This window comes from Tinamus guttatus, unplaced genomic scaffold (genome assembly GCF_059628265.1).
Source record: "Tinamus guttatus ecotype Peru unplaced genomic scaffold, ASM5962826v1 Tinamus_guttatus_pri_ptg000004l, whole genome shotgun sequence".
In the NCBI taxonomy this organism is placed as follows: domain Eukaryota; kingdom Metazoa; phylum Chordata; class Aves; order Tinamiformes; family Tinamidae; genus Tinamus; species Tinamus guttatus.
In genome coordinates, this window is record NW_028288538.1 from 7,444,763 (window position 1) to 7,458,086 (window position 13,324).

The 13,324-nt window shown below is 43.7% G+C and overlaps 1 protein-coding gene across 1 annotated transcript in view; it reads left to right on the top strand.

The window, feature by feature from the left end:
- The first annotated feature begins 949 nt into the window (after positions 1-949).
- Positions 950-13,324, top strand: part of ACAN (aggrecan) — a 49,233-nt gene continuing 36,858 nt past the window's right edge. Inside the window, exon 1 of the mRNA XM_088538319.1 lies at positions 950-1,589. The gene's annotated coding sequence lies outside the window, so the exon portion shown is untranslated. The remainder of the gene's footprint in view (positions 1,590-13,324) is intronic.

Below are 13,324 nucleotides of genomic sequence, written 5' to 3' on the forward strand. Positions count from 1 at the left end.
AGTGGAGGCATCTTCACTGAAATCTCTGCTGAGTGAGTAAGGAAGTAGTTACTGTCCAGGAAGCATCATACGGAATCTGTGCACTTGGGGTTGACCCAAGCATTGATCTCCTACAGGTGTGTTATGAGATGAATTGTGATGAATGGGTGGATGAAAAGACTGAGTCATGGTGTAGAGAGTCTCAGCCTGTCTTGGGGACCTTCTTATCCATCTGAGGAAGTGCAAGCTCAAGATCTCTGTCTACTCTCAGGTTTTTTCAGCCAGGAATAGTTGCCTGAACTGTGAAAGTCTCAGCAGGTTCCCACCTCCTCCCAGCTGCCATTTGGCCCCTTCACAACCCAAGATGTGGGCCTGCAGCGACAGACCCATTCTGCCCTGCCAGAGCAGTTACTTCTGCCACTAAAACTTACCTGATCGTCTCACAGAAAAAAAAATAGGTAAAAACACATTAAAAACACATTACAAGAGCCAAGGATGCAGTTACAGGAGCCTCCTTGAGGTTTGGGGGTGGTTGCATGGTTCTCCACCATTCCCAAGTGCTAGATACCTCTGTATTTCTCCCCAGTATATCCCACACAGCTTCTAAACAGCTCCATTCCATTTATCACTTCTTGTTTCTCTGCTTTTAGCTTGCTTATCAGTTACTGATGCTTCCATTTCTTAGTGCTGTCCATCCTCTCCCGCTTTGCCACCTGAGCTCCCCTTCCATCACCTGCCTCCTTCCTTCCTTCAGCAGCCAGCACAGCCATACAGGAGAGTTCACTGAACTTTACTCTTTGCTGCTCTCTTTGAGCTTCCCAGTAAATCTCATTTCTAGTCACACTGCAGTGATATTGACTGCACTGCAGACACACATACTTTGCTCGAGTTCCTTAATTAACTTCATCTTTTTTAGTTTGTATAAACCACGTTCACTTCTTATTACATAAACTATTTCTTCTCTCTCAACCACTTGTGGTGCTTCATTTAGTCTCGTTCCAAACCAGAGGGCTAAATTTAATCCCCCACTCCCCATTCAGCTTTCTCCATTTACAGTATTTTTTTTTGGTAATGCTTTTTTTTTTTCCTCTTTCTTTTCTTTTCTGGTTTTTTTTTTCCCTCTTTCCAAGAGGCTGGGCTTCCTTTTCTGTCCATAAACCCTCCTATTTCCCCCTGCCCCCTGGATGCCTGCCTACCTTTACTCTAAAATTCAGAGGAGGATCCAATACATTTAGTTTGCCAGCTCTTCAGGAGGTATCTAAGGAGGCTGACAGGAGTTGGATGGTCTTTCTTGCAGCCAGTGGCAGTTAATGTGGTCTGCAACCCTCTCTCTCTTTTTTGCCATTCACACACAGTACTTACTCTTCAAGCCTGCTGCTGCTGCTGCCACTGCCTGAAAGGACCTGAACTACCACACAGGGAATTTTGCTTTCTTCTGGAGAACCAGGGAAGAAAAAAGCCAGGAAAACTCATCTGGAGATTGTGAAGAAGACATACAGTAATAGCAAGAAGTGGCAAGTTCTTTCCTTATTAAACGCCGAAAAACACCTAATTTCTCTGCCAGGTGTATGGGACTTAGATTCTCGAAGCAGTGCACTGAACTGTTAAAGGTAATGTATTGCACTTTCCTCTGTCATCTCTCTGATTTTTTTCCTTAACTTTTCTTTTTCTTTCCTCAGTGCTCTAAAGATGCAGGCTCTAAATAAGTGGATTGGTTGTTTCTCTGCTGAGCAGTAAGCGCAGAAATGTGGGAAAAGTTGTTAACTGATTGATCCCAAGCTTCTCTACCAAGTTTCACTTTTGCAAGCAGCGCTCCTGTGAGAGACAAGCTTGTCAGGAATGTGTATGATGTGTGAAGGCTGCCAGAAGTGCTGCCGCGCTCCGATGCCGCTCAGAGCCATGGTCTTCACCAGCAACCGACCCATTAAGGCAAAGCTATCGCCAGAGACAACAATTCTGTGTCAAATTTACTAGTTCACTTTTGGGAAGGCAGGGAAAGCAAGTTACCTGGCTTTAGAGATTGTATAGCCTGTGCCAGCAGCTGGGAGAGCAGAGAAGTGGCTCTCCCTCTTCTTGCTCCCCAAAAGACCCTCCAAACTCTTTGTATTTCTTGGTGATGGAGCTCAGCTGTCACTTGAGCGCTGGGGACATTCCTGATCCTGCTTCTGAGCACTGGGGAAGGAGGCTGTGGTTTTGCTGATTTGCTACAAATGCCCTAAAATGTTGGGAAGGGGGATTCTCATGTTTCTTGCTTTGAGCATTAGAGTTGTTTTGCTGCAGGGGAGGCAAAGGGTGGTCTGAGCTATAGAGATGTTCAGTTATGGGTCAGGTGTGGCATGTACAGAAAGAGAATGAAAAACGAGCGGCTAGCGGAAGGATTGACAGCGTGTCCTTGCATGAGGATCGCAGTGAATGAGTGACTGGGAATTGGCAGAGTCTCTTGGGATACTTCCAGTTAGCTGCTCCGGGTGTTACCAGGTACCTGCCCTCTTTCTGAAGTGATTCACAGATGAAGCTTATTCTTAGCAGTAGTTTGCAGGGAACTGAGCTTTTCTGCAAAAGCAGATGGGGTAAAAAAAGTTTTATTTTTCAAAATCTCTGTCAGAAATTCCTTCTTTTAATTCATTTATTACTTTTTTAAAGCTTTTCATTTAAACCTTGTACTAAGGAGCAGTCTATTCTCTGTACTGTTATGGAAAGCCCACAGTTAAACCTTCCCTTTTGAGTCGTCTAGCCAAGAACTTCTGTTTAAAAAGGCTTCTTTAGTTTTCTAAAATAACTTTCCCAGATGTAGAGAGGGGGGAACATCCCATGAGGAAATAGTTGGGAGAGAGAGTAATTGTCACTTTTTTATATATAAACTCCAGATAAAGACTGTTCATTAGGGAGAGGAATCAATTATTTGGGGGCTGAGATTTGTGTTTTTTTCCGATCCTGCAGAGAAGGACGATCCCTTGCACTTTCGGAAGCCAAGCTATGTGTTTCTTTGCTTTGATTGTTTGACGTTATATTTTCCTGCTTGATTCAGAGACCGTATCAGCCTGATAGATCAAAGAGGAGATCTTCCCTCTTTCAGAGATGTTTCAAGTGGTTGTCAGAGTGCAGGAGAGAGAGACGTCGTCTCCCACCTAAGCAGGGGCAGAGGGTGAGGGCTGGAGATGTGCCCGTATCGGCTGAGTGATCTCAGCAGCCTGAATGGCCTTTGAGGGAAAATTCCATCTGTTCCACTTGAACTGCTGTTTAATGTTTCCTATAATCAACTTCACGTACAGTAGCTGGGTTTGACAGCAGCACGAGGGCCGCAGGATGGATGGGCAAAGAGAACTGATGAGGTTGGAAACTGAGGGAGGAAAAGAGATGGAGGGAAATCCTGCTGGAGAAAAAGGGGTATTGAATAAAATTTAGCAGGTTGAGCACTGTCAGAGCAAATCACAGCTCATCCTTGTAAAATACCGTCTAACTAGAGAGGTGTTTGGGTGACCTTCGGTCATTAAGGTGTTTAGAAAGAAGAGGATGTGTAGTGTCACTTAAAGGAATGAGTGAATGTATAAATGAAAAGAGAGGTCAGATTGCTGTAGGCTCTGATATCACCTGGGAATATATAAAAGGCCAGAACATCCAGGGACTCCCAAATCCAGTCTATTTTCTCTACAGCTTTCTCTGGGGCAGATCCTCATTGAATGTAATTTGCATCGATCCAGTGACTTCACTGCCTTCCTATGCTGACTTCCACCCAGCGAGACCATGGGCTGGTGAAGGGCCAGCCGGTCCCATTTTAAAAATCAACAGGGCCTTTCTTGGCTGTCTGGAACAGCTTTTCCACTGCCACCTCTCCTCGCTTCTCCCTGTCCCTCTGCAGCGCTGGGAAGGCGGCTCCACCGCAAGGCAGCGCATCCAGCCTTCCCAGAGCTGCTCCTTCCCTCCCTCCCTTCCTGCTCCCCCCTTCCCAAGGCCGCTCGGGCCTCCACGTGTGGAACAAGCCGGGCTGTGTGTGCCGTCCACAGGCAGCTTCCCAGCAGCTGCAACAAAAGCCGTGTTCATAGTGGGGCTGGACCACATAGGGAGCCAGGGCGCAGCGGCTGCAGAGCAGCCCAGAGCATTGAGGGCTGTTTAAAGAGGGAAAGAGAGAGACGGCAAAGAGAGGGAGCTGTTATATATAAAAAAATACTTGAGCCCAGTGCAACAACGGAAACCTTACAGTTTACTTTTAAAAATTCAGTGCTTCCTTGTGAGAGGGCAGAACAGCTCAGCCTGTGTGCGCGGAGCAGAGCTGCGGGCGCTGTCTGTGTGCACAAGGGAGGGTGTGTGAGTGGCTGCCTCTCCTCCACTCTCAATGGACTTACAGTATAAATCTAAAGAAGCTTTTTGTTGGCCCCATGAATAGGCAGGGGGTTTTGTAATGTTCACCGTGCAGCTTTTTTAGAGACACTTCGCACTGAGATTTTTCCTTCATGAGCTTTTTGTTGGGCTCTCATTTTTAATAAAAGTTTCCATTTCTTCCCTGGGCAACGTTCTGCCTCTCCAAAGATTGCTCAGTAAAAAAACAGAAGAGGTAGGATGGGAGGAATGGCGGGAGATATAAGGATCATTTCACTTTGGCCCCCCAAAAACCTGCGTGCGCTTTGGCTGCTGAAGCACCTGGAGGTGTTAAGTAGTAACACCATGGATGGCCTCGCTTAGATCCCCCTGCTTTACGAGCCCAACCACTGTGTAGCAATCAACTTTAATGAGCTAAACTCCAGCCAGCTTTAGCCCATCAACTGGGACAGCTGGAACTGTGTTATGACCCCCTTAACGAGATGAGTATAAGAGAGATAATGTGAGGCAAGGGGAAGGTTTGGAAGTTCCTGGGATTCTGCTAAGCTGAAGTGCTCTGTGAGCTGTGTCTGCCTTTCCCTGGAACCAACTGAGGAGAAGTTGCTGAGTTTGGGGGCTGAAGGAGCACACTGAGCTAAGGACCCAGGAATGGCTCTACAGAGAAGAGGAAGCTGGGATAAAGGAAGGAGAAGAGAGTGCCTCTCATGGGAAGTTGTCTGGGCTTTTGTCTTTATAGCAGTTTCTTGGGCTAATCAAGGCATGACTGTCTGTGCCTCTTTCCACATTCTGGAGCAAGCTGCAGAAGAGCTGGGCCTTTGCAGTAGGAGGAACCCTTGAAGAGGCCAGAGTTTAACTTGGATGCTGAGTCCTACCTTGCTGGTTAGCTTCCCCCCTTGGTTGTCAGAGATGTCACTGTGTCCTAAGAGTTTTGCAGCTTATGTTGGAAAGTAAGTGTGATCACTGTAAAGGATTCTGGTGATGGGATGTCCTGGGAAGGTCTGGTTGGTCTGGGACTTGTATTTGCTGTTGCAGTTAATGAGTCACTGTGAAGTGTAAACAAGTGGATGGTCCTTGTTGCTACCATGTTACTGTTGAATTGCTTGAGAGTTAGGGATGTTCTTAAGTACCCTGGTGCTACCTAGGTGTTGAACTGAACATCTTCCATGCCCAGCAATGGGCAGAACAGATCCTAGAGGAAAGGTCCTTGGTCTAACATGAAACTGCCTTGGACAACACAAGGGAAAATGGGCATGTGTGAGGGGAACCACACTGTTGTACAGACAAAGTGATCAGGACAGGAAATTGTTTCTGCAGAGTAGGGAAGGAAATGCTCATAAGTTAGGCCTGAGAGGAGCAGAACTGTCTATTAAGCCATGCCCAATAAACCTAGCTTACATTAGTGGGAGAATATGGAATGTAAATACTCATGCTTCAAGGCATAGGCTAACCACTAAATGCCTAGTGTTTAAAAAAGCTTCCTCCTCAGCGATTTATCCTGTATTTTTTGATGATGGGAACTTTGCTCGGAAGCTGGTGATATAGACCTTATCCAAGACAGGATATTGGCCTGGGCGCACCATTGGTTTGATCTGGCCTGGATGGACCATTAGTTTTATCTGGTCTGGCAATTTCCTTGCCTCTTTGGCTTCTGAGGTGCCCTTGGTCAGTACTGGCCAGAGGACTTAGCCTTTATTAGCAGTAATGTAAAAACCATGGAGAGACAAAAGATATTGTTGCCACAGAAGATACAGATTAGGCTAAATGGGCAATGGATGGGAGTAATCATTATAGTTCAAACAATCCTTAGGGAAAACAAAAAATAACCAAGAAGAAACTCCTGACTGAGGTTAGGTTCCTGTCTGGGTAGGGGGGAAATGTGTAAAGGAAAGGTGAAGGCCAGCAGCTGATAAACAGGTGAAAATGTGGTGCTGATCCCTTGCAGCTGGAAACCTCATTTGTCATTCACACACCTGTAGCCCACAGCAAAACCTGTTACTCCTGCTGGGATCTTGCACAGATTCAGGATTAATACCTTTCCATGGCCCTGCAAATCTCCTGTTGCTGCAGGCCCTTGCGCAAGGTAAGGGCAGATGTAGTAGCTTTGCTGGCATAAACCTATTGACTCCAGAGGATTACTGTGGATTAATGGTACTCTGGTACAGCAGCAGTAGATCTGAGCATAATTAACGTTACGTCATCTGTGCCACGGTTTCAAGGTTGAAATAATCACGTAGTTCACATATTGGAAATTGCAGGATTGTTTCCACATAAATGATTAACTGCTGCTATTACTTACCCCCAAGAAAAAACAGTTTCTGTGGTGTTTGGTGTATAAATAATGCCCTGTACCTCTATAGCACTTAGCTTCAAAGTAATTCCTCAGTGCTGCACCATAAAGAATACCCTCATGTTCTGTAATAACTGCTCTGCAAATGATGTCTTTTCCTCTGTTGTAAATTATATTCTACTGTTACTGCTATTGCTGCTTTTCCATTCAGTTTGGCTAGTAAATAATATTCTTTCCCTACCACTGTATCTGGAGTTTAAATAATACCCTGTACTCATGTACAACTTGGATGTAAGTGTCACCCTAATCCTGTATGATCCTCTGGAATACATAGAATATCTTGGTGCTGTAGAGCAAATTGCAACTTTCCTCTCAGAAGTACTTGCCCTCTAAGTATTACCTTGCTGTTTTATATAGCACTTATTGTATAAATCATACCCTGTTGCCTTGTAGTAATTGATATGTAAGCAATACCCTCGGACTGCAGGGTGCTCGGTCTGCTGATGCTGCCTATCACAGCAGCACTAGATGATGCCGCAGGGCAGTGCAGGGAGGGCACTGGATTTGGCTCAGTGTGGATGTCCCTTTGTCACCGCTGCTTGTGCCCTCTCTAAGTACAGGGTGCCCAGCAGTGACAGCTGCAGGAGCAGAGCCGTCCTGTGAGGATTGCTGCATGTCAGCAGGGAAAGGGGCTGCCCTTTTGCTTGGCTGGATAGACTGCCTTTCTTTGGAATAACATGGACTCTTTAGGTAATGACCCCAAATATCTCAACAAATGGATGTGCATGGCCTTATCTGTCTTGGAGAACCTTCAGATGCTGCGGGGAATCACCAGATGTCCGCTCTCTGCTAGGGCACACATCAAGCAGATCTTGACCCCTTCTGGTGTCCTTAAGGGTTTCAAGGCATTTGCCTGAGTTAGGGGAAAGTCTCTGGGTCTTTACAGATTGCAGATCCACTGTGGTTTTTCTCTTAAAAATCCCCTCTAGGGTAGCTAACTGCAGATATCCCCTTCCAATCTCAGTCATACCATTTGCATGGTTATATGGTAGGGTGAAATGATTCAGAGCCTCCTTTAATACTGAGAGCCTTAGGAGTCACGTTTGGTAGAGGGCAGAAGGATCTTCATTACCTTCACCACTCAGCTCTGCTGGAATTTGTTGGGGGGTCTCAACTCCTGGGTTACTCCTGGTGTGTCCTTGAGACTAAAGATGTATGTAGTGTTGTACCCATTTCATGTGTGTAACTTTTCACATATTGCCATACCAAGTGGCTTCCACATGTTCTGTTACACCTTTCTGAAGTATTTGAACACTGTTTTGGACTCTAAGCATCTTTAGAGTAACAAGCCCCTCTTTTCCAGCTTTTCTTCGATTCATACCTCCCTTCTACTCTTTTCTGGGCGGTTCTGTAAAATTGCCATTGTCAGTTTACTTAAAACTGGCTTCCTACTGCCTTTGAATGAGCACATCAAACTGATTTAAACCACATGCCTGGTGAAAATTATGCTCAGCCCTTTCTTTCACAGACAGTAACAGCCCCCTGCTCCCTTCATGGGCTCTGCAGCAGCTTGCTTGTTCACAAACAGCCTGAGATGGTGCTTTGGCAGCTTCTGAATCGCACTCTCGTGTCAAAAGCAGAAGGCTGGGGTTTGCTTGCACTTAAAATACAAGCATCTTTCCCATACTGCAGGATCAGCATAATGCTGAAGCTTCATTCATACCCTAACTACCTATATTAATGCCCTTAAGAAAAAAGCATACACTGGTCGGCACATTTTCTTTGATTGTGGCACAGTTCACTATCAATTTCTTTGCTTTTTCCAGCCCAATTGCTTTCTATTCAGGAAAGTCATCTGCTTCTCTGTAGCTATGCAATGCCTCATCCTTAAGAGATGCCTCTTATCTGTGAAATTAGTGCAATTACCCAATAATACTTTGATTTGGGACATCAGTGTCATTAGTCACTCAAATGGCTGATTTAATTTATTTCCCTTATAAAATTGTCCTTTTCCAGCAGTTGCTTTAGGGATTCAAGGCCACATTTTATAAAAGAAGCAAAGTGCCTAAAGATAGAGAAGAACTGCTGCAAATGTCATTAAATGCCTAACTCATCTATTTGCATCTCTAATTTTTGAAATACTTTGGACAATTTAACAGGTTATCAGTCTTTCACTAAACCATTTTAACATCCCTAGAACTCTCAGGGCATCCTTTTGATGACTTTTACCTACTACTATTCTGTCAAAATTTATAATTGCCATCTTTTAAAGGTCAGTTCAAAAGCCATCTGTTTGTTTTCTTAACAACCAACAGTGCATCTTTCTCCTCTCCTAAATGCTTGCCTAAGCTTTCTGTTCTCTCTCACAACATCTTTGCCTTCCATCTATGCTCAGTATGGTAGGAATGAGATTGCAGGGCACAGGACTCAGCCCGGAGAAGAGAAAGTCCAAGGCAGCTCTTGAACATCCTCAATATCCCAACAGGGTTTGGGTAGTCCAAGGCCTTGGCTGGAAGGCCTGGGGTCTGCATGGGGCCTGTGTTTTGAAGGCTGGAGCTCATAGCGGTGGCTTCTCACTTTGCCTGTCCACTAGCATTAAAAATCATTAGCTTTAAAAGTATGACTCATGTAATCATATTTGCCAGAATGTTCATTCTAATTGTCAGAGAATATGATTGTTTTGAACATTTAACTGCTAGTTAGTTTTACTGGACATGGCTCTTGTTTTTTAGTTTGATTTTTCAGTCACAGCCATGAGATTACCACAGTCTGTAGATTGTTCTATTTAACTCCTAAATGCTGCGTATTATTAAAGCTAGTTCTTGTGTTACGTGTGAAAGCCAAACAGTTTTATTTGCAGTATTGCCTTATGGAATTAATTCTTCTGTCTGAAAGTGGAGTTCTCTGTACAAGCTTGTGGGATTTAGCCTTTTTTGAGAGCTCTCTATTTTGGACTTTTTTAGCAGTTACATGTCTAGACTAGGTTTTAATACCAGAACTTTGGTTTAACCTTATTAACCTCAGAAATAAATGGTACTGTTTCTATTTATTCCAGTGGAAAGTGGATCTGACCACCAGATAATTTAGTTGCCTGTCTCATTGGGAGAATTACAAGCTAACTATTAAAAAAAATCTTTTATACCTCATATAAAACAGGCTTTATTTTAGATGTGTAGATTCTTTTGTTCTGCTTTATTTTAAATATCAGTGTAGTATGTCCCAGTATTGAGTTTAGAGCCCATATCTCCTCCATTAATGCCAAAGCATATTTGCTGGTTTGAAACACTTTGCTGGGCAGTTATTTTGCCTAAAAGAGGATCTGTATTGGTGCCTTTCTGTCCCCCCAAAATGTGGGTACTGTTGGTTTAAAACTGTTCCACATACATCTGGAAAAATAACATTTTCTGTTGCCCTTACAGAATGTTTTACCAACTACTGGGCTAGGTTTTGGCGCTCTCTCTAAACCACATCTCATGCATAGGAATTTATTTGCCTCTCAGAAAACTTTGTATTCCTATTTAATTGCTATTTTGGTTTCCTTCATACTTCACTTTCTCTTTTTGAAGGTATGACTTATGGATGTTGCTTATTAAACTGTAGATTTGGACTTAACGTCACTGGCTCTCCAAATGTCTGTGGCTTATGTTAAGGCTAACTTTTTTTTTTTCCCCTAGCAGTCTGCACCTCACAGATTTTGTATTTCATGCAAGAGCTTTGCTTTTATTCAGGGTTCCCATGGACTCCCCAAATTCACATTTCTGCTCTCCAGGCTTGGTCAGCAGTGCACTTTGTAGGACTGTGAGATCTTCAAGGCAGGAACTGTGTGTGTCTGTCTGTGGTGGGGTAATACAGTGGAGCCCTGAGATTTGAGCTATAATGAAGTGATTATAATACATATCCACTGCCCCTAGATTGAAACTATTTTTCGAGAAGCTAATTGCCTTGCTCTCTTTAAGAGACCATGATAATGTGACACTGAAGTAATATATCCTTATGTTCCTTAAAAATACGTGATTACATAGTACTCTGCAGATACATTATGTACATTCAGGTCAAATTAGGCAAGCAGATTTGCCCAAATAGCAGCATGAGTGCTTTTTGAAAATAGTAAAGAGTTTGGCTGTTTAAGTCCACTTGTTTCTGTTCTGCAGCCTAGTTTAACATGTCTTGGAGACTATGAAGGGATTCTCTAAGGACAGGGCTCTGTAAAATCCCTTCTGGGGAGAAGAAAAAAAATAAAAGCAAAAGGCTATGAATAATTTTGGGGGTTTTAAAATAGGTCTCATCTGATGAAAAACTATTCCTCTAAATGTGTTGGTCACTTGAGAAAGTGCTTGTTTGAAGGGTTTCCTTGGGGAAAGTTTGCATTGGCCCAAAACAATTCCCTGATTAGCCAGGGAACTGCAGCCCTCTGCCAGTTATTCAGTCTTTCATACTGAGGGATCCTGTTATCTCTTCTGCTAGATGGGTGAATATATTAACCAAACCTCTCCTACACCTGGAGGAGACACCAGCTATAAAAGAATAACTTCTAGGCATCTTTTCCTTCTCTTTGCTCCTTTGCTTTCTAACTTCTAGCCCATTCTATAAGGTTGGGCTTAAAGCCTTTGAGGGCTCTGATGGATGGTCTCCTCTGTAACAAACCCAACACCGGCTTTTTTGGCTGTAAACTATTTTGTTATTATCTTCTTTCTTGTCTTGTGGTGTTTTCCATTGTACAATTTGGCTTGGTTCAAAAGCATCACTATTGTAGGAGCAAAATAAGAGGGAGATTTATTTTCTGTAAGTAGTCCTAGTTGATTTCTGCCCAAGAAGAAAAGAACAGTCTGAACCAAAGATGGGAATTACTGTTCAGATACAATGACTTGAAAATTGAATAGGAGCAATGGATCAATGTCTCTGTCCAACTGGACTGCTCCTATCAGGGAGAGCTGAGCATCCATTAATGTTCCTAATACAGTAAAATGCCCTTGGAATGACTGGTGCCGGACAGGGCAGCTGAATTCACTTGGAGGCACCTCTGTCCCCCAGAAGAAATGGAGCAATATTTAATTTAAAAAAAAAAAAGCTTATTGACAGGAACTTTATTGACTAGGCCAGTTAAATTGAGTTAAATATGCACTGTATGTCTTGGCTAAGAGGGCAGAGATAGTATTATGACAAGGCAGTCACCTGGCATGTGAAAGATTTGAGCATGCAGAAAAGGAAGGAATTGTATGGGCATGCAGGTTAACAAGGTGCCCTGAAATGGCATTGGCTAGAGAGTCATTGGGGCTGAATATTAAAGCAAAAATAATAATAATAAAGAGGAGAGAATCCAGGGATATTAAGAGCCTTAAATTCTCAACACACTGGAAGATTCTCAGGCTGCCTGGAGGGGGTGAGTAATGTAACTTTGCAGGTATTTTGATTTGGTGAGAGGCCTCTGAGCTGGCTACTGTGCTATGGGAATGCAAGGTCTAATGTACAAAAGCTGACAACTTCTAGCACAGAGATGTGAGTGGTTGGGAGCCAGGGCTTACCAGAAGCACCGAGCATTGCTGACTCTCTAGCTTCTCTAGAGAAAATTTAGTGCTGGGAACAAGGATCTCTGGACTGTCAGTCCACCTACGAGCAAAGGGTTTGTACAGCGAGGCAGTAGCCCTGGTTACATGGCTTGGTCCTGAAAAGGAGGCCAAGAATGTGTTGTCCATGGGCCATGTAATCTTCTGCCACAGCTAATACCATCAAGAGGGATGAGTTAAACTGCGGAAGCCGGCCTAGGAAAAACGAAAGATGCTGAAGCCTTCTCCTGTTGTTGTATACTTGGCCTTTGCTCAAGCCTTCCTAGAACCAGAGACAGGAGCGAAAAGCAGCTTTTTAATCCTTTCTGTATATCCAGACCCTTATATAGGGCAAGCTGGTATGGCTGCTTTATGCTCAGGCTAGTGGTCAGTGCTTTGCTGGCAGAGGAATCTGAGAAGTAGAAGAGCCCTCCCCAACACAGCAAAAGCCTCATTATAGTTTGATTGTTATGTCTGTGGTCTCAGGATACTATCTGTTTTCTCCATAATGCTCATGTTACTGCAAGAAAGTATCTGAAGCATTTGCTATAAGCTGGTGCCTAGAGGTTTATGAGTAAGAGAAGCTGCTTTTTCCCTAGGAGCCTCTCTATACGTTGTGGAAGGATCTGTTCTCTATATGACAAAGTTCATGCGCATTTTTGATATGCATATGCTTTTCTAAAGATCACACAGAGGTTGAGCATCTGGAAACTGGAGAAAAAGCCATTACTTCTCCACTGTAAATGCTAGTGATCTGCTTGGTAGGAAATGCTTGGAGACCTGGCACTCCCTCATGAATATCACATAGGAGACCATCTTCCCCCTTTCCAGATGGTAGCCAGAAAGGTCCAGGTCCTCTCCCATACCATTTGCCTTTTTGTCTTTTAGGTCACCCCAAAGGGAAGATTGGATTGAGATTATCCCTTACAAGGAAAACTACATAGTGCATGTCTTGAATTTATGAGCAAAAGTCTATTTGGAATGAAAGCTGGGACTGAAACAGCCTCATTTAAGTAAATCTAAGCAGCGTGTTTACACAATGTCTGGAATTAATGCAGAGAAAACTTGCAGGTGCCAACTCTGAAAAGAGGAAAAGGGGGGAGGCAGGTACTGAGCCTGTAATGAAGCTGGGAGCTCTTCCTCCAAGTTAGAGGGAAAATTGCTTTTCCTGCTTTTAAGCACCAGGGGCATATGAAAT